The 22,236-nt window shown below is 41.7% G+C and overlaps 1 protein-coding gene and 2 long non-coding RNA genes across 6 annotated transcripts in view; 2 read left to right on the forward strand and 1 right to left on the reverse strand.

The window, feature by feature from the left end:
- The window catches only part of ZNF385D (zinc finger protein 385D), a 938,617-nt gene that overhangs the window by 208,632 nt on the left and 707,749 nt on the right, over positions 1-22,236 (reverse strand). The gene's annotated exons all lie outside the window — the stretch shown is intronic.
- On the forward strand, positions 2,621-8,457 carry LOC145517807 (uncharacterized). The gene is made up of 3 exons (XR_014062348.1): positions 2,621-2,948; positions 5,986-6,077; positions 7,828-8,457. It is a non-coding gene; the product is annotated as an uncharacterized LOC145517807 (long non-coding RNA).
- LOC145517804 (uncharacterized) lies at positions 14,502-17,703 on the forward strand. Its single transcript, XR_014062345.1, has 2 exons — positions 14,502-15,014; positions 16,971-17,703. It is a non-coding gene; the product is annotated as an uncharacterized LOC145517804 (long non-coding RNA).

Below are 22,236 nucleotides of genomic sequence, written 5' to 3' on the forward strand. Positions count from 1 at the left end.
TGGGCAGGTAGGAAGCACTCCTCACCTTGGGTACCGGGGCTTGAACCTGATGGGAAGTATCAAGTGGAGCCTGAGAAGTGAGTCCAGGCTGGATGCCAACACCAGAAACCCAGAGGACATACTCAGAGGCAGAATGGGGAGAAAGAGCTAGGGAGAAAGAGAGGCAAACAAGTGCTTTAGAACGTCAGCCGGCATTGATCCAAATGGATCTCAGAGCCAGGGGTCACGGCTGGGGCCTCAGTGCACACAGCTGTGGTCCTGACAGGCTCGTTTAAAAGATTAGGATATTGAGGGGGTTGGGGGAAGAAAGTAAATGTCACTAGGGATTTAGCACCAATCAAGGATGAGTTTTTCAGTGCTTTGCAATAAAATAAAATATTAGGGAAGTCTTTTTTTTCCCCCATAAAACTAAATAACTACAATTACAGGATTAGTTTTTTCCTCTGTGGTTATGTCTTTGGGCTTTGAAATATATGTTTTAAAATTAAATGACATTGATAGTATTGCTTGCTCCTTGCAAGAAAAGTTATGACCAACCTAGACAGCATATTCCAACAAAGGTCTGCCTAGTCAAAGCTATGGTTTTTCCAGTGGTCATGTATGGATATGAGAGCTGAACTATAAAGAAAGCTGAGCGCCGAAGAATTGATGCTTTTCAACTGTGGTTCTGGAGAAGACTCTTGAGAGTCCCTTGGACTGCAAGGAGATCCAGCCAGTCCACCCTAAAGGAAATCAGTCCTGAATATTCATTGGAAGGACTGATGCTGAAGCTGAAACTCCATACTTGGGCCACTTGATGTGAAGAGCTGACTCATTGGAAAAGGCTCTGATGCTGGGGAAAGATTGAAGGCAGACAGGATGAGATGGCTGATGGCATCACCGACTCAATGGACCTGAGTTTGAGTGAACTCCGGGAGGTGGTGAACGACAGGGAGGCCTGGCGTGCTGCAGTCCATGGGGTTGCAAAGAGTCAGACACGACTGAGCAGCTGAATTGACTGAACTGATAGTATTGCTGGTTTGTTCATTTTCATGTCCTTACTTACTTAGTGACATTAAATTCTGGCCACCTAGGTTAGCTCAAAAAGATGCAGGCGTGTGTGTGATTTATTACCGGCTTGTGAAGGTCAAGTCTAGGAACCCCTGTGCTATGGGCCAGCTAGTGAGGAAGCTAAGCCCACCTCTGTACCCCAAAGTTCCCCAAACTTCCATTTACTCTGGGTCCTGAACCTTTTGAAAAATGACTTTCAATCAGCATGTCATATTTTATGAGGGAAGCTGAGGGTTTACAAGACAAAGAAATACTGTGAGAATCAGGTGATAGATCAATTTTTTTTTTTTCACTATCCCACCCAATTACCGAAATTCCCCACACCTTCTTTGTTCATCAGGGTTTCTTAGCTCTGCAAATCACAAACAATGGAGTAGATATAGAGGAAGTAAAAACTTAAAAAAAAAAAAAAGGTTAAAAACAGCTGCCCTCAGGCAATGCACAGCAGTCCGAGGCAGAAACAACACATCAAAACGCGTGTCTCTGGAGCAAGCATCGCCCCTGAAGTGTCTACAGCTTTGAAGCTGAGAGGAAAGATCTATTAATGCAACCCTGTTCCAGCCAGCTATGCAAAGAGAGGTCTGCTAGCCATCTAACTGCTTTTGAATCAAGCCACTGTGCTGGGAGATTCTGACTTACACCACAAACATCATCTGCTTTAAAGAGCTTACTTGACGTGTTGTTGTGCAGACGACAAGCAGAGGGGAGGGAACACGCCAAGGGTTTTCTCTGCAAATCTATTCTGCAACGGGGGGGGGGGGGGCTATGAATAATCCTTTTCTCTGTAATTTGCAAGACAAAATTCAGCCATGCCCTTTAAGAGCACTCTGCTCCCGCGCCAACTCGGAGCCTCTCCTGGTTCAGCCTGAGGCTGTGGATGAGCCCTGGGCAGGAGGACAGGTTGCTCCTGCTTGACGGCTGGATGGCATGCGGGGAAATGGTGCCTCGGAGGACCTGGAGCTGAGCGGAGGCTCTCACCCACGCCCCTCGCTCCGATGCCAGGGCGTCAAGCGGCATTTCCTCGGCAGATGGACCCAGTTTAATTGCTCGCCGCCACAGCTCTGCTGCTGAGCAGAGACATTAGCTAAGGTCGGCTGTGGAGTTCACGGAGGGGGCGCGCGTGGACTGGCAGCGAGAAAAAAAGGAGGCTGGGTTCCCAGACCTGCCACCAGGGGCTGGTCACCGTGGTCAAGGCGTTTCTCTGCATTTCCTAAAGTCTGGGTTCTCTTGGACAGACAGGGCTTGGCATGGCTTCTAGGTCAAATAAGAAAGTTGGTGCAACAAGATGAGAAAAGGGAGTTGCTTAGCTTCTCCAAGCCTCTGTCTTTTGGGAAGGGCAGCAGAGTTTGCCAGCAGCTAGTCAAGTTCCATCCCGAGCCCGGGGACGGGCTGCCGGGGTGGGATCCCGTGGGCTCCTCACGACCGAGGTCTCCCGCACGCAGTGAGAGCGCCCTCGCTGAGTCAGCACGAGCCGGCGCCGCGGAGTCTGAACCCGCGACCATGAGAGGGGCATTATTACGAGATACCGGTAAGCAACAGCAGCTCACTTCCCCAACCCTCGGCGCGTGCCAGAGACTCGACAGAAGCACAGCCCACTCCCCATGACCTCCTAGCTCCATGGTTTTATGACTGCGTGTGGCTGCCCATTCATATTTTGCCTGGGAAATAGTTATTATATTTATTAAGAGCAGGACACTAATTCTTTTTTAAAGAAACACCCCCCCGCCCCCCCCCCGTGAACACTGTATTTATAGATACCAGCTGCTGTGAGTCAGGGCGGGGGTTGAGGGTCTTACCAAGATGGTGTTCAGCTGGCGATCCCTCGCCACACAGCACCCTGTGAAAATCGACTTCTGATTTCCATTTGTTTTTCTCCAGACCTCTTTTGCTCTTACCAGGTAAGAAAGGTCTTTTCTTAAACAGAAGAAAAACTATAAGAAGATATACCTGTACTAGATTCCCAGGTTGGTGACTATTTTAAGCTCTACGGCAATTCGTTTCCAGAATCAACAATGCAATACATAACATAAACTCATTTAGCTTTTGAACGTCTGTTCATGGGTCAAATAGAAAGCCGCAAAACTGGAACACACTGTCTTGACTCACTCTAGAATTGCTTTGATGGCCTTGTGTTTTGATATTTCGCCGGTCTCTGACAAAGAAGGGTGAGGAAACCCATCCCGATATTTGCTGCCAGGATGTGATCAGATATTCATCATATTTATGGTGCTTTCTCTGGGAGGACCCTTGGAGAAAGTGGCCCAGGTATATTTTTCTTCAATGAACCCTCCTAAGTATTCCATAAAGTAGGGCTTATTATCATCATCATGACCATTCGACAGTTGAGGAAAGTGAATATTATAAGATTTAAGAAAATTTCCTATAATTATGAGTTAGTAAATGGTACAACAAGCATTCAAAATCAAGATTTTTTCCAAATCCACAACCTTCATTTTCAAAAGCTGAATTGCATTTCTGAAACACCAGCCATATCTCAGTGTCACTAACACAGTATGTACACTGAGGCAAGTGATTTCATTGCTTTGGTTTCACTTTGCTCATCTACTAAATAGGGAGACACAGCTGAACTCAAAACTACATTTGAGGTTGGATATATGATGATTTTTTCATCACTGCTCTCATCAGAGAAGTGGAATTCTTTCCTCTTCATCATCATTATAACCTTCATCACTAAAATCTATTGAGTACCTATTAACAGATTAAAATCTAATTAATAAAACAAACATGTACTATCATATCAGAGTTTGGTAAGTATCGTGCAGAAAACCAGTCCTGGAAAGCAGGTAGGGCACACTGGTGAGGTAATGGAAGCTGGTAAACTTTAATTAAAAGGAACCAATTTGAGACTGGCTTTCTTAATGTGTTCATTTACTGAGTTGATACTATTAGTTTAAACCCTTGGGAAATATATGAAAATTTTACTTACTTCTCATGCTGATTTTTGTCAATTCAAAACAATTCTGCATGAAATGCAGTAAGTTAATTTCCAAAAGAATGTAGTGAAGGGGGGAAAAAAAGCAATGTAATAGCGTTTTGCTCTGGGAGATTGAACAATAATGCACGATATGAATTGGACCACAGAGTGTTCTCTTTAATGAAGGAAACCAGATAAAGGAGACAACACATTTATTTTCAGATGCAGTCACAGGGACTGCCGCCTCCCCCTAATTTGTAGTGGAGCATACATCACCCTCTGTTGGACTGGATGTGACAAAATTGAGGGGAAACAAAATAGAAACCATCATTTGGTGTGAAAATTGGAATCAAGTTACGTAGTCATCAAGCAATTTGAAGTCCTAAGAAACTGTCTTTTTATGTATCTTAGTCACATATCATAATCTGAATAACGGGGATATTTGCATTATACCTCCTTTACTTACTTATTTGATGAATTAATTTATGGGAGAGTTATTCTTCTATGTTTTCTCCAGTATATTTATTTTGAATTAATCTATGATATTATTAGAGTTTCCTGGCAGTTACCTCAGCTGGTAAGGAATCCGCCTGCAATGTGGGAGACCTGGGTTGGATCCCTGGGTTGGGAAGATCCCCTAGAGAAGGGAACAGCTGCTCACTCCAGTACTCTGGCCTGGAGAATTCCATGGACTGGATATTTATTTTGAATAAACCTATGATGTTATTAAAATGGATTTTTAACCATTAGTTGAATTGAAACACACTGAAGAAAGAAATCTAAAATTCAGTGTATTTGTAAGACTTAACAGAAAATTATCAGTTATCTAGCTGTCACAAGCTGGATTTTAAAGGCAGAGGGAAAAAAAGAAATTCATTCATTTGGCCCCATATCATATGGGAGTGAAATTAAAGTGAAATCATTAGAATTGTAGCAGTTTTTATTTTATTCTGTTATTTTATCTTTATTTTGTTCTATTTCACGATTATTCAGTTACTTTGAATAAGAGCTGGCTATATATAGCACTTGAATTACATAAAGTGGCATGAATGTGGGTGTCAGAATGACTAATCTTTAAACTGGAGTAGATGTGCAAATGGAGAAAAACAAAACAAAAAGTGAAGAGGTGGGGCAGAATAAAAACCTTTAATATATTTACTTGCTTTCAGTTACTGAGCCAAAGTACTACATTCAAGTTGTACTGATTATTAGTTCTGGATGCCATGACTTCACTAAGAAACCTACAATACTTCTTAAGTTATTTATATAATTAATAAATTCATTAAGATTCTGAAAGCTGGAAGTTAAAATTGTAAAAAGCTGGAAGTAAAATTGTAAAAAGCTGGAAGTAAAATTGTGTTCTTATAATGATTCTAGTAAGTAGAAAATTTACTATGAAGTATTAACATTTCATAAAACTGTACATTTCTTCCATCTCTAACTTCTCATTAATGTCTACACTGCATTATTCATAACATTGAATGACCTAATGAATCTATGATCTTTGTTAATGCTTTAAACCAGGGGTACTGGTGGCTAAATAAAGCAAATAAAAGGAAAAGATGGATTTTCTTTATTCATAGCAAAAATAAACCATAAAATTAGCCCTAAAGGAAATTCCTGATCTTCAAGCTCTAAATAGCATTGTATACTTCACATCTCTGTTATATTTTAAAACATGTAATATATTTTTAGTATTAAACTTGAGAGGTACTTATCAAAATTTAATTATCATTTGCCAGTCAATAAATAGGTGAATAAGAGATATACTTAGTCTATAAGGACATAAAGGCTAAGTAACATCCGTCTAGTTTTTCAAAGTACATAATATTTCAGTAAATTGCATGTATATTATGTGGTTGTGATGGTTTCTTAAAAGTACACAAGTATCCACCTAATCAAATTATATGTAAATTAACCAATGTTCTTGAACCTGATTCTCCTTCAGTATGATTTCAGGCTCACTCTTTTTTTGGGGGATTTCAAATTTTTTCTTTTAGATTTTACTTTACAGAGAGAAGAGAACTGTCACTTAGAAGACATGCAATTGAAAATGAGAGTCAAGAAAATGAATTTAGCCATACATATCAAGGTAACTGGTGTTATTTAGCTTAGGATTTCAGTGGGAGTAAGCCATGGTTTTGTTGTTCAGGTCTAACAGTCCTATCAGAAGGCGCTTCCCTAAAAGTCAAAGCAGACCCTTATTTCAGTAGAGACTCGTGGACACACACGTGCGTGTAGAACAATGGCACAGCCTGTCGGTGTGGCCCTATAGATTGTTTCCGGACTTTAACTTGGAAATTTCTCTTATTCATCTCTTCAATAAATATATGATCAAGCACCTACTTTTTATGAGGCATTATGGTTGCCTACAAATAAAATGATGAGAGAGCTAGGCTAAGTGGATTCAGTCATTGTTATCTAAGAAAAAAAAAATAAACCAATTACATGATACCAAAATAGTTCAAATATATCAAGTGCCCACCACGTGCCTGACTATGGTGAAAGTGACTGATATATATTAACTATTTTAATCATCCAATAATCCTACAAGGCATATTCATATGCCTTTTTTGTATTAATAAATGGGGAAGTTGAGGCCCAGTAGGTTGAAGTGACTTGTCCCAAACCCAGCACAGCTGGAATGGGATTCTAGCTCAGGCCGTCCTGCTCCGGAGTCCACAGTCTTCAAACGTGGACCTTTCGTACCCAAGGCTGAGTGCACCCCCACAGTCCATATTTGCCAAAGAACTTGCAGTGTGGAGTTTAGACAATGCACTGTCTGTAAGAGGCCAGTTTTCCCTCCCCATTCTCCTGCTTGATCTTCCCAGTACCTCTCCCCACAACACCTCGATTCGAGACTTTGGATGATTTCAGCAGTGAGGCTCAGAGGAAATAGTTTCTTTGTTAAAAGAGGAAATAAACTTTTTAGGACCTCCTGATTATTTCCACACATCCAAAATCTCTACTACTGACTCTGGATCTAAATGGAAACTGATATTTAGTCCTAATGCCTTTGTTCTGTACTTTCCTATCCTTATCTGTTATTAAACACAGCATTCACAAAAGTCCATACTAATCATCAGAAGAAATTAAACATAGCGGTAAAAACAAACTAATATTAGTTTCTTCTGTATACACATTAACAGAGAAACTTTCATCTGCATTTTTCTTAAGCATACTAATATGAACGAGCTTGAGCAAGCAGACATAATTTTAAGCAAATACAAAGAACTCACAAAAACTCAACATGCAAATTTCGTTTAGGAGAAAATTCTCCATGAGGTCTTTGTGTTTCTGCACTTCTGAGCAAAGGGGTTTGACAGTTTTCTGGACTCTCTTTTCATGCATGTCTATAACGCAAGCAGCCTGGGAAACTAGTGTCTTCTGCTGGGCAGAGGATATGTTGTTCCTGACACTACAACAAATATGGTGCCTGTCTCCGGGGCAAACATTAGGGAGGTTTGCTAGGAGTCTCCTTTAGAAGACTGTGATTTTGCTAAGCTCGGGGTTCCTCAGCTGTGACACAAAGCCACCGCATGTGGCATCAACCTGAACCTCCCTGCCCTCACCAGGGGCCTCGGCGGGCAGAGGGAACCAAAGGGAATGTGGGGCGCCTGGTGCATGATGACCTGTCAGGAATGAGTCATGTGTCTCTGGCCTAGGGGTCTCCCCTCAGCATCTGTAAAACTGTGGTGGGCTTCTTACCTTGCAAGGAACGTAAAGTCTCAGATCCTGACCTGTTCCTAACACAGTCCAATTCAGTAAGAGGTACTTTGTGTCTAGAAAGATACTTTAATTATCCTGCATTGAAATCTTTATCTACTTCTCATAACCCTCAGCTTTCTGGAAGAATGCATAGTGAAACAGAAGCTTATACTTGAACGTGACAAGAAATGACCCAGTGGCGATCACAGGACAAACTTTAACCTAGAGAAATGCCCTCAACAGGTGAAGCACCCGCCTGTATTAGTGGTATGAAACGACAAGGAAATGACAGTTCTGACAGACATCACAAGACATAGGTTCTTAAATTTAATAAATAAAGACACACTCCCCCCCACACAGATATACGCAAATCCCAACCTCAGAAAGAGGAGACCTCATATTTCCACTTAGTTTGACTACCACCACTCTGTGATTTATTAAAATTTCAAAACTTAGATAGAATCAATCACAACTTTTCTAATTATTCAAGAGTAATTCATATAATCATCATATATGTCATTTTCATAGCTAAGTCCTTCGACAACACAGAACCCACCACTCCTGGAGTCTCTACATCTCTGCTTTATTTTTTTCCAGATCACTTAGCACCTTCTTCCATACTTTGTATATTACTTGTTTACTTATTATTTCTCTCTCTCCACTAAACTGCAAGTAGTATGACCTCCAGACCAATAACAAAATATGATACATAGTAGGTACCCAATCAGTGATGAATGAATCAATAAATATTTTAAATAAATAAATAGATGTACTAATTGATTTTTCCACAAAATTAGGGAAATACTGAAAAAAAGCAATTTTATGGTTCAGATGGTAAAGCGTCTGTCTACAATGCAGGAGACCCAGGTTCAATCCCTGGGTCAGGAAGATCTCCTGGAGAAGGAAATGGCAACCCACTCCAGTATTCTTGCCTGGAAAATCCCATGGACAGAGAAGCATGGTAGACTACAGTCCATGGGTTCGCAAAGAGAAGGACATGACTGATTGACTTCATTTCTTTCACTTTACAAATTAAAAAATTAGTCTTTCCTTATGTTACTAAGTATTCTTTAAAGCCATTATTTTGATGGCAATATAAAATTCCATTGTACTGATCTGTGGTAACTTAAATATTTCCTTAGGGTAGACACTTGGCTTTTAACCCAGCGTTTGATATTATAGATGATCCTACCATATATTCTAGTGACTATTAATCTCTGGCTATCATAACACTTCCAAGGCAGGATATCATCATGTCAGTTAACTCCTGATTACACAGTTTTACAATGAAGAGCACATGTTGTGACATACCTGCTCTACTTAAAAAAAAAAAAAGATAAAGTGTAATTATTTGTATTAGTAACATATTTTTCTTTTAAAAAATGTTCATCATATGAGTTTCTTGAAGAGAATTTTTTTCAGCACACTATTATAGTTTAGGGAAAAAGTTGAGACCAAACATTTTATAGTTTTAGTATACCATTAGCTGTCCAAATATTCTTGAAAGTATGAAAGCCATACTTTATGGTTTTCAAATGGTCTTTCTGTATTATGTCGCTTTCCCAACAGTTTAAGTAATTAAACATTTAATTGTTAACACAAAATTATCTTGGATTTTAAAACTGGAGTTCTTTTTGTTCTTGCTTAAAGTTTTAACTTATTTTCTTTTTTTCCAAATCCCTGAGAAAAAAATAAGCTTGAAAGCCACTCTGTACCATGGAACTATTGAAGATCTTATACTGGTCCTTCCAATGTTCCTAATTCATACGTTTGTTGCAATTACAAGGTGGAAAGCGGGTCTCACAAGTGAAATACACATACACTGAGATTATCACAGTAATTCATCATCATAGTTTCATCTCTCTGTTGGTTTTTTTTCCCAATTTCAGATTGAGCCATTGTATGTGCAAAAAAAAAAAAAAATGTGAAAGCGGGTCCCACTTCATGTAAAAAATGCTCCTAAGGTACCCAGCTCTCCCATATTGCAGGCGGATTTTTTACCAGCTGAGCCACTAGGGAGGCCCTCCTAATGTCTATCTTCAAATAATGAACCATCTTAGATTCACCACTCTTGAAACTCAGATGCCTATTATTTTCCAAACCTATTACATTTTTTTCTATACACTAACAAGTTCTGAAAGAGATGGGATTACCAGACCACCTGACCTGCCTCTTGAGAAACCTGTATGCAGGTCAGGAAGCAACAGTTAGAACTGGACATGGAACAACAGACTGGTTCCAAATAGGAAAAGGAGTACGTCAAGGCTGTATATTGTCACCCTGCTTATTTAACTTATATGCAGAGTACATCTTGAGAAACGCTGGGCTGGAAGAAACACAAGCTGGAATCAAGATTGCCGGGAGAAATATCAGTAACCTCAGATATGCGGATGACACCACCCTTATGGCAGAAAGTGAAGAAGAACTAAAGAGCCTCTTGATGAAAGTGAAAGAGGAGAGTGAAAAAGTTGGCTTAAAGCTCAACATTCAGAAAACTAAGATCATGGCATCTGGTCCCATCACTTCATGGCAGATAGATGGGGAAACAGTGGAAACAGTGGCTGACTTTATTTTTCTGGGCTCCAAAATCACTGCAGATGGTGATTGCAGCCATGAAATTAAAAGACGCTTACTCCTTGGAAGGAAGGTTATGGCCAACCTAGATAGCATATTTAAAAGCAGAAACATTACTTTGCCAACAAAAGTCCATCTAGTCAAGGCTATGGTTTTTCCAGTGGTCATGTATGGATGTGAGAGTTGGACGGTGAAGAAAGCTGAGCACCACAGAATTGATGCTTTTGAACTGTGGTGTTGGAGAAGACTCTGGAGAGTCCCTTGGACTGCAAGGAGATCCAATCAATCCATCCTAAAAGAGATCAATCCTGGGTGTTCATTGGAAGGTCTGATGTTGAAGCTGAAACTCCAATACTTTGGCCACCACATGCGAAGAGTTGACTCATTGGAAAAGACCCTAATGCTGGGTAGGATTGGGGGTAGGAGGAGAAGGGGACAACAGAGGATGAGATGGTTGGATGGCATCACCGACTCGACATGGATATGGGTTTGGGTAAACTCCAGGAGTTGATGATGGACAGAGAGGCCTGGCGTGCTGCAATTCATGGGGTCACAAAGAGTCGGACACGACTGAGCGACTGAACTGAACTGAACTAGTGTTTACAAGAGTGTTGTGAACAATTAAGAGAGACCTAAAGATCAGCATGAGGAAGGGCGCACAATACCAGCCAAGTTGGAGCATAAGGCAATCAGGAGGGGGAGAAAGAGAAGGAGGAAGAGAAAAAAGAATCATAATCATTATTAATTATACTTATAATGTTAATATCAATCTATCATTATCATTATTAATCACAATTATTTTCTTTTCCTATTTACATTATAAACTATATATTTCTTTCATAATTCGATGTTGTTATTGTTATTATTTATATGAGCCCCTATCACTGGGAAGTGCATGGGTCCTGTCCCCCTATTGCTAGGCCTCCTGCCATGTGCTCGGGCTCCTCTTGCTTTCTAAACCATCGTCACATATCTCACTTCTCTCTACCCCCACATATCTCCCACCTTCTACAATCAGACAACGTAAACTTTTCCTCACTTTACTATGCAGAACAAATCATCCCCCTTTCAAGATCTCCTTAAAGTCTCCTTATAAGTCAAGATACGCTTTGAGATGTTTTTACTCTAACCCCAGTTTAATCAGCAGCATTCATCAGTTAAGAGAAGGAGGAATTTCTATATATGCAAAAGATCTGCAAGCAGGGGCTTGAACAGATATTTGCACACCTATCGTCACAGCAGCATTATTGACAGTGTTGTTGTTCGGCTGCAATGTCATGTCCAACTCCGTGACGCCACGGACTGCAGCACGCCAGGCTCCTCCGTCCTCCACCGCCTCCTGGAGTTAGCTCGGACTCATACCCATCGAGTCGGTGACGCTCTCTAACCAGTTTATCCTCTGGCTCCCCCTTCTCTTTGTGCCTTTGATCCTTCCCAGCATCGGGGTCTTTTCCAATGAGTCAGCTCTTCCCATCAGGTGGCCAAAGTATTGGAGCTTCATCATCAGTCCTTCCAATGAACATTCAGCACTGATTTCCTTTACGATGGACTGGTTGGATCTCCTTGCAGTCCAAGGGATTCTCAAGAGTCTTCTCCAGCACCGCAGTTTGAAAGCATCAAATCTTTGGTGCTCAGTTTTCTTTATGGTCCAACTCTCACATCTGTACATGACTATTGGAAAAACCATAGCTTTGACTAGATGGACCTTTGTCCGCAGAGTGATGTCTCTACATTTTAATACTCTGTCTAGGTTGGTAATAGCTTTTCTTCCAAGGAGCAAGCGTCTTTTAACTTCATGGCTTGCAGGCACCACCAGCAGTGATTTTGGAGCCCCCAAAATAAAGTCTGCCACTGCTTCCACCTTCTCCTTATCCATTTGCCGTGAAGTGACAGTACTGGAGGCCGTGATCTTAGTATATTTTAATGTTGAGTTTCAAGTCAGCTTTTTCACTCTCCTCTTTCATGCTCATCAAGAGGCTCTTTAGTTCCTCTTCACTTTTTGCCATTAGAAGAGCCAAAGGCAGAAATAAGACATACATCCATCGACCATGAATGGACAAACAAAAGTTGGTATCTACGTATAATGGGACTTCATTCCACCTTTAAAAGGAAGGAAATCTGACACATGCTTATGAGACAGATGAGCCCCGAAGACATCTGAAGTGGAATGAGCCAGATACAATAGGCAAACGTTGTGTGATTCCTTTTACAAGAGGTACCAAGTATTTAAAGTCATAGAAACAGGTTGCCATGGACTGTGTGTGTGAGAGAGAGAGAGAGAGAGAGGAGTTGCTATTGAATGGCTTGTGGAGTTTCAGATTTGGAAGATGTTCGGTGATAAGGATTGCAGTGTGAATGTACTTAATGTCCTTAATAGAACGGTTAACATGGTAAGTTTTATATTATGTATATTTTAACAAGGTAAAAAAAGATTAAGCCAGGAAAAGGCAATTGATTTTTTAAAAGCGAATGTTTTTGAATTGTAAGAGCTGGGCTCTTGAGTTTAAAAGCATACACTCTAAAGGCCACAGTGTACAGAGGAGCCGCCGTCCAAAGACAGATGGAGGCACACGCGTGCTCAAGTTAACAGCCTTTTCTCTCACTTCAAAAAATAAGACTCTTCTCTGGGCTGCGGCAGGCGGCAGAGAGTAGGAGAAGACAAAAACTTAGCATTGGTCTGTAAATAATAAAGCTCAGGCTGAGTGGCAAGGTGACCGGATGACCACAGGCTTCTGGGGGAAAGGAGAGAGGAGGAGACGAGCTTCACCCCTCACCCCAACACCAGGAAAAGCCAGTAACACAGTGGGAGCCTAGAGCGTTGTGCTCCTGTGGGGCGGGAGCAGAACCCGCGTGTACAGGGGTGGAAGGGGACAAGCGAGTGAGCCTGCCTCACAGAGAGCCAGAGCGCTCAGCGAGCGCCGTGCGGGCAAGGCTTCGCACACACGCCGGGGGCACCGACACCCTCATGCAACGCACGGGGCCCTTCAGGGCTCTTCTTGGAGGCGAGATCTTCCACGGATCTAGCGTGTCATGGGAAAAGGACCAAAGTTATTTTCAAGATCCTTCACAGTGTGTAGAAATTGCTGGAATCCAAGCAAACTGCCGAGTCCCTGTTTTAGAACGGTGCTGTCCAATGCAGTAGCCATTAGCCACATGGGGCTCTTGAAGTATAAATAAATTAATATTAGATACAATGAAATGTTCAAGCCATCAGTTGCATACAACCACATTTCAAATTCTCAGCAGTCACAAATGGGTCCTGGCTACCCACTTAGAGCAGATAGGGACACAAAGTTCAACCGGACGTGTGCTCTGGACTGTGGCCTATGAGATGTGCAGTAGTCTTTTACCCAGAAGCATAAAGTACATGCCTTAAATCAAAAATGCATTATTGTAGAAAATAAGTGCCAGCTACCATCTGAGTCTTCAGTGAAGTCATAATCTTTTTCGCTGGTGGATGATGTGAAAAATGGTGAGAATTACTAAAATCTGACATGGAGACACAAAGTGAGCAAATATTTTTGGAAAAATGGTGCCGAGAGACACTCAGCGCAGGGCTGCCACAAACCTCCAAGGTGTAAAAAGAACAAACGCAAAAGCGCCCACAGTATCTGAGAAGTGGAACGAAGCAACAGTGAGCGGCAGTGTCGTGTGCCTGCAGAGGGGAGGCTCAGGGTTTTGGTTTTTAACGTAAAGTGTACAGCACACACAGCCTTCCGCATTGCAAGAGATAAACCACGCTTTCCGAGACCGGACAGAACACCTGCGGTGTGAAAGTGAGCACAGCACCTCATTTTTAAGATAAAATCGTGTCTTCCTCCTCCCCTAAATGAAACGCCCAGCTGGGGTCTGGTTTATAGACGACACCCAAAGATAGTCTCTCTGATGACTACCTCCTGCACCCATCTTCTCATAAACACACAAAATAACACAAAATAAAAGTGTGTACATATCCGAGCGTAACCAAAACCTCAGGATCTAAAAAGGGCAAAACGACCTCAGACTAGACGGACAGTGGAGCCCGGGATTCCTCTAAGTCAGGAACTCAGCGGCCCTCAGGCAGTGGTGCCTGAGAATGTTCTGAGAATTCCAAACCGGGCTCCCAGTCTCCCAGGTTCTTGCCTCCACGGGGCAGTAACAGAATTGGCAACAGCTGTGCTGTCAAAGCCACACTCATCAGTTAACAGTTGTCCAAATCAAATTGCAGCCAAGGCTGTCACTGATAAAATAAACAGTTGTTGGGAGGGAGATGGTACAGGCTGGTGAGGTCACACCAGCAGCTGCGGCTTGGGCGCGAATGAAGAGACGCAGGAAGGAAGGGGTGGTGGACTCCAGAATAAGCAGCCTACCCACCCTCTGTCTCTAACCCTCCCACTCCTGCAGGATCTCAGCTGCACTTGGAACTGCCAGGAGAGAAGATAAAAGGTCAGTCTCAGGGGTCTTGTTCCTGCTGTACAGCCTCTATTTTGAGGATGACAGCAGAACTTAGAAATGAATGATACACCTTCAAATCCACTGGCAGGCTGCGTTGAGGGATTTCGAGCTGGACTGAGAATCTGAGAAATACAGCGCTGGTTAATTAGCCAGTCAGCTAGTCAATTACAGAGGGGTGTGTGACACATGGGTTCCTGGAGAAGCTGAAGCTGCCTGCGGTCCCACCTACTTCCGGGGCAGGGAGCCACCCTCCCCAGCACCAACAGTCTCCATGCAGAGGAAGACAAGACAGAAAGAAGGGGACTCGACGAAGGTAAAGTGGCTTCATTTCTACAGCCTGGGTTCCCCTGCTCGGCTTGAAGTCATGGCAGGTGGGCCCCAGGTCACCCTTAGCTTTTTCAGGTCCACACTCATTATGAGGTACAGACAGGAACCTGCATTAATGAACCTTAAAAAAGATACAAATGAATTTATTTGAGATAGACCCTCAGACACAGAAAACAAATTTATGGTTATTACCAAAGGGGAAGAGAGGAGGAGGGATGAATTAGGAGTTTGGGATGAACATACAGAGGCTACTACATGTGAAATAGATAATCAGCAAAGCCCTGCTATATAATAGCACAGGGAACAGTACTCAATACCTTGTAATAATTTGTAACGGAAAAGCATCTAAAAGAGAATATACATAAAACTGAATCTTTTTGCTTACACTTGAAACTCACGCAGCATTATGTCAACTACACTTTCATAAAGTAAAATTAAAAATTAAAAATTTAATGAGCATCTCTTTCACCAGCAAGGTTTTTTAGTTTTTGCACTTGATTAGTTTACAGTTCAATACATTTGAATCTCAAATTTGTCTTCTATCTCAAAGGGCAGCTAATTGCAAGAATTGGGTTGACATGAGCCTCTCCTTAAACTCACAGGGCCCTAGAGTACAGGGACTGGGAAAAGGCCTAAATGGAGAGCAGCTGCCCATGGCCATGGGGCCAAATTACATTTTTTAAGAAGGAAAAGTTCAGGGAAGATTTTTAAATGGCTTTTTCCTTTCAAAAATTGCGGAAGAAGGCTATATACTTGCGGGACATGAAAACATGGAATTAAAGGCAACCGTGGGTTTGATTTTGAGGCAGAAAAGGAAGGAAAATGCCATTCGCTGAGCACCTACTTACCTGGGACTGTGCTCAGCACAACAGTGTAAACCATTTTCAGTTTGGGAATTTTGCTTATTACTATTTTAGGCACTTTTATCCTTATTTTATACATAAAGAATCAGCTGCTAAGGGAGCTGAAATAAATGGACTGAAAACTACACCTGCTAAATGGCAATGCTTCAGTTTGAACCAGATCTTCATTTTCAGAGGTAAGCTGCAAGTTTGCAAAAGGACTTAACAGCCAGAGGTGCCAAGGCTGATTCGTTCAGCCCATACCAAGTGGGTGTCTACCGTGCGTTCACCAGGACTGTGGGGAACGTGTCAGATCTAGAGGAAATCTGATCGCTCTGACAAGTCTACAGCCTCCACCCACTTCAGAGGCAGTGACAAAGAATGAAATTAACGTCTTCACTTTTCAACCATCAGAGGCCTACTTAGGTCACTCCATTTTCATATTTCATTTGGGAATGTCTTCAGCCGGCATTTGGAGCCAACAGCCTCAGCTCAGGGATCACGCATACGAAGCAAGGGAAAGTTCTGGGCTGTTGTGTATAAGGACGGCACTGCCCAGGCCCACTCTGCCTGACTCCTCGGCCTGCTGAGGTCAGAGCTGGGCCGAGGCACAGCCAGTCCACAGTGATTCTGGGAGCTGTCATTCACCCTAGGCTACTGAGATCTTTTCAATCGGTAATCAACTTCTCAATGACATGTAATTTCTCATTTCTAAGCAAAACAGAATAGTCAAGAAAAACAGCAGGTGTAGCCAGATCTAAATATCTCAATATTATATTTACAGACAATCCAAATGTCCAGAATAATTTTCATTATCAAAATCCTGATACGGCTCTTAAGCAAATTACGGTCATTTTCTAAGTACTCATCTTTTAAACGGATTGCCTAAATAGCATGTAATAAAAATACACAGAACTTCAACATGAAAGTCTTCTTATGATCTTACTGGAAATCATTTCCAGACCTCCATGTCTTTGGCAGAAGACGCTAAAAGGTAGTGATGAATCAATTCTGTTTTCCTTCCCTCCCTCCCTTTTTTCTCTTTCTTTCTTCCTTTCTTACTTATTTCCCTTCTTCTTTCAATTTCTTTACCACCACAGATGCAATGAATGCTTACTTTTCAAGAGCATTTTGGGGGCTTCCCTGGTGGCTCAGACAGAAAAGAATCCACCTGCAATGCAGAAGACCCGGGCTCGATCCCTGGGTCAGGAAGATCCCCTGGAGGAGGGCATGGCGACCCACTCCAGTGTTCTTGCCTGGAGAATCTCACGGACAGAGAAGCCCGGCAGGCTGTTACAGTCCATGCGGTCGCAAAGAATGGTACACAACTGAGCAACTAACAAGACGGATGCAACAAATGCTTATTTTTCAAGAGCATTTTAAGTTCTAAAGACTATCAGATAATACAGCTAATTATATAATACCCATTAACACAGCTGAATTCCTAAAACAATGATTTTGTTCCATTTTCATTATCTAAAAGTCTGTTTCTTTTACCCACAAAATTAATTGTGGTAGTAAAAAGTGCTTCTTCTTTTTTATCCTTGACTGGTTGAACAAAATAATTTCTTAAAGTACATCACTTTCATTTTAAATGTAGTTTAAAAAAACAGGTTAACAACTGCCTACAGTTAACTGTAGATTTTATGTGCTATAATATTATATGTCATCCACTACCAATTTTATAGGCTGAGCAGAATAAAATAATCATTGATCTTTCTCATCTGAATGCTATTAAGAAAAATGGTGTAAACTTCAACTGATTAAGTTGTTACTTAAGATGCTTTATTAAAATTTATTTTAAAGCGATTTTTCTCATTAAGACTTGACAAATCTGGAGAGCACTTCATTTAATCTCCTTTATGAGAATGTTTTGCATGCAAAGGACCTGAAGGGTTATGAGACTCCAGAGAAACTTGGGCGGTCTGGAGTTGCTGAGACCTGCAGGCAGATAACTTCTTGCAGATCTGCTGTGCAAATTGCTTGTCACACAAATCAAGGTGGGAAGAGAAGGCAAGGAGTCATGATCTTGCTTACAGTTTTCATTTGCTATAAACATCGATACAAACAAAGATTGCCAATTATACTCCGTGAGAGTCTTACCATCTTTTATGATTACTAATCAAAATGTCCCAAAACAGGAATTCAACAGATCTACTGCTACTGCTACTGCTAAGTCGCTTCAGTCGTGTCCGACTCTGTGCGACCCCATAGATGGCAGCCCACCAGGCTCCGCCGTCCCTGGGATTCTCCAGGCAAGAGGACTGGAGTGGGTGCCACTGCCTTCTCCGGTCAACAGATCTAAGGATGTGACAAAAGAACTGGAAAAGACCTATCGAGAAATAACAAAGAAGAGACTGTCATTGCCATTCTCACAGCTCCTCCAAACCCACACCGTGTTATCTCACTTAACTATGTGCTATCTCATTTAACTCACAAACAACCCACAAGGCGATTAGTAGCATCAGTTCCATTTTACAGATGAGGAAATTGAGGCATAAGTAGACCAAGTAACTTCCCCATCATTACATATTTAGTTGTAGTGCACCTAGAATACAAACCTTAGGTTCTGACCCCAAACCCATAACCTGCAGCTCCAAGCCGTGTTCCTTGACTGTGTTTCACAGCCAGATATCCCCAGCCCTGACCTCTGACTCCGTTAGAAGTATGTGCTCTGGTTTAACTGAGCACTGCTGTTGGAGGGCACTGGCCCCATACCACATAACAGTAATGTGATTAATAAAAGTGCATATTACATTATATACTTCCTTATTGCTTAGAACTGCATGCACATATACTGCCTAACTGTGGGCAAAACAAGGTTAGAAGGCAAACAAGAAGAATGTTCTAGAAGAAAAGAAGTCTATTTGGATAGCACCAGTGGGTGTTTGGTACTGCAGTTTATAAACATACCGTGAACACTCTGTGCTCTTGGAGAATGGCGAAGGGAGTGGTCGTGAATTCATGTCCACAGAAACTACTTAGCGGGCTGACATCATGGGATTGTGCTGAGCTTGCCTCAGAAGGGTTGTCCAACCACATCAAAAGCTTTCTTACCAAAAGTGACACTTAATGTCCTTTCTGAGGATATAATGAAAGAAACCCATTCCCTAACAGTTTCCATTTATACAAGAAGGAATCTTGGCAAAGCAACTCTTCAGAACTAGAAAATATTTAGAGCTTCAGTCCTGTTACTGTATGTTTTAAATAGTTCAAAGACCAAGTTTAATTAATTTATATTGAATGTAAAATTGGATATAGCTCTTTTATCATAAATGCAAGCTAGCTAAAAGACAATGAGATAAGATGAAGTATTTTGTGCAGTTCTTTGACTTTGTCCAAATAAAAGCCAACTGATTCATTAAAAGGAATCAATCTGTCAAATTAATAGTATTGAATTTACTACTAAAATTACATGAAGTGTGTTGGTTTCTTTTGCCTGCCTCCTCATCTAAATTATGAGCTTTATTCTTCATTTATTCTAAACATTCCACAAACATTTATAAATTCTGCTATTTTCATCTCTGAGAGTTATGTTAGTCACGTAATAAACAAATGCCTATCATTCATAAATCAAAATAATTTCTTCCAGTTTCCCTAGATTGAGAATCTAAGATCTTACAGAGAAATACAGGCTGTTGGTCATTGTCTATCTCCCATGACTATAACTTTAACAGTAACAATATTTATTGACTTAATGAATGAGTCAAAGGTTGCAAAGAAATAGGAAGTCGCCATGTTCTTGACGTGACCATGAAGATTGTTAATGCCAACAAACAAGCAGTATCTACTTTAATGGCAACAGTATGAATATCTTATACTTTAAAATGTAAATAAACAATGGAATCTTTAGGTCCTAAAAACCCTAAATGAGACTAGTTATTATTGAAGTTTTCAGTTTATAGTTATCCCCTACTAGTTCATATGATTTGTGGTTCTATATTATCTGGCAGCAATCAAGCTGGGAAACATTTTTTCACATTTCATATATACGCTTCTTTTATTGATACTCGCATCTTGATACTCACATTATCAAGAGCCAATGTTTACGAGAGCAAAGCTCATAACAGTGAAACATAAACTAATGATTTTGAGGCAGAATTCCTTAGGCCAAGTCCTTGCACATCAGTGTTCCCCATTAAAGATATATTTGTTTTAAACAGTATAAATAAAATACAGGTTTTTATTATAATGGTGCTTTGGAGACCACTTCATATCTATAACACTTTTGTTTTTCTTAAGAAGTAAGAAAAAGAAGCAACAGATATATGAGCAGATACGCTCAGGACAGGAGAGAAAACTAGAGACATCTATTCTTTTACATCCTCTACTGAAAAACACAAGTTGTCAACATCAGTTAAAAATAACGGCTACCAACCAGCCAATACAGCCTTAGAAAGACAGAAAACCTCCACTGAAGCAAGGCCATGTCCTGAATACGGAATCAGACAGTGATCACAGAACTAATTACGATATTTACAGTCAAACATTGAAGTTGGCAAGAAGATTCATAGATGCGACAGGCAGGGAAGCATTCAGAGTCCTGGTATTTCAAAGACTGAATGTGTGGGAAGGGTGGCCAAAAGAAAAGCAGAAATGAGGCACGGCATATAGAATCAACGCTTCCAAACACCTATAGCATGGTATATTAAACGTAAACCAATCCCATGCACGTCAACTTTAGATCCCAGAAATGATTTCAAGAGCCAAAACTCAACTTGGAACATGTTCCTTTGCTCTTGCGGTGAGTGTTTTTTCAGGATGTTCTTTTAAGCTTACTTGGCTCTATCAAGAGTCAAGTTAATGCCCTTCTTGCTGCCAACTACCTCTGGAGCCTTCTTAACCAGGTCAAACGGGCAGACCCATAAGCAGGGGAGAAAGAAGTGCTTATATTCGTGCATTTGTCTTTATTAGGCATGAACGTCCTTCAGGGATACATTTTTCAAAATTCCTTCCGATAGCTCATCGGCATCTGCAAGTGACAAGCTATGTAGGATAAAGAGGACAGTGGATTATGCTTTCAAAAGAATTCTGAGAGCCGTTCAGGTTTCCTGTTCTGCACATTCTCCTGTCAGATCCCTGACACTTCTCAGGGCAGTCAGACCCCAAGGAAGGCCGCAGTAGGCGCAGAGTGCTTCCTCCTCACTGCACAAACCCACGGCTTCTGAGAACAGCGCATACGACTTTGAAAGGAGGGAAAGTGATCATGAGACGTCAGATGAAGTCGTCAGCAGATTCGAAGTTTCCTGAAATCGATGTGGGCTGTTTTCCTTTTTAAGATGTATGGTAGCTTTTCCATTTTTATTTTCAGTGAAGTACAGTTGTTCTACTGCTGCTGCTGCTGCTGCTGCTAAGTCGCTTCCGTCGTGTCCGACTCTGTGCGACCCCATAGACGGCAGCCCACCAGGCTTCCCCGTCCCTGGGATTCTCCAGGTGAGAGCCCTGGAGTGGGTGCCGTTTCCTTCTCCAGTGCATGAAAGGGAAAAGTGAAAGGCAAGTCGCTCGGTCGTGTCCGACTCTCAGTGACCCCATGGACTGCAGCCCCCCAGGCTCCCCGTCCCTGGGACTTTCCAGGTGAGAGCCCTGGAGTGGGGGCCATCACCTTCTCCGACAGTCGCTCTACGATCGTGTGTTAATTACTGCCGCACAGCAAAGTGACCGTCACCCACCCGTATTCTCCCCACTGCACTGTTACAGGAGAGTTAACACAGGTCCCCGCGCTGTCCCTTATCCCCTCTGCACGTGAAAGCTCACCTCTGCTAACCTCACCTCACACTCCACCCTCCCCCAGCCTCCTGCCTCCTGGCACCCACCAGTCTGTTCTCCGTGACACTGTTGAAAAGAAAAAAGTGAAGGAAAATTCTGAGGCTAAAAGTCTGTAATTTCTCACCTCATTTCTGTTCCGGTTTATGATAATTTCATTCAACTAAAACTAAGCATATTCATCAGGTGTGCCATGAAGTACATTTGTGATCACTAAACTCTTGTGTGGAGGAAACGGTGCTTTGGTTCTGTTTGTATTTGGAATCTCAGCAGTCTGGATTTTTTTTCCTCTTGTTTGAGTGGTGATGAGAGATTTGAGTTATTACTAAACATGGTTAGAATGTATAGACAGGCCCAGTCAATGAACTTTAAATTTAAATAGGACTTTTTAACTTCTTTAAGAAGTTGTATGACAGATATGGTGTAGTAAACTCAATGATCCTTGCTTCTAAAAGAAAAAAATATCCAAATATACACAATGTACAAAAATGGTACTGATGAACCTGCGCGTAGGGCAGGAGGAGAGACACCGATGTAAAGCACAGATGTGGACACAGGGGAACCAATGGGGCGAGCGGCACTGATACCTACACCACCGCGGAG

This window comes from Giraffa tippelskirchi, chromosome 8 (assembly GCF_054371585.1).
Source record: "Giraffa tippelskirchi isolate mGirTip1 chromosome 8, T2T-mGirTip1v1.2.pri, whole genome shotgun sequence".
NCBI classification, from domain to species: Eukaryota; Metazoa; Chordata; class Mammalia; order Artiodactyla; family Giraffidae; genus Giraffa; species Giraffa tippelskirchi.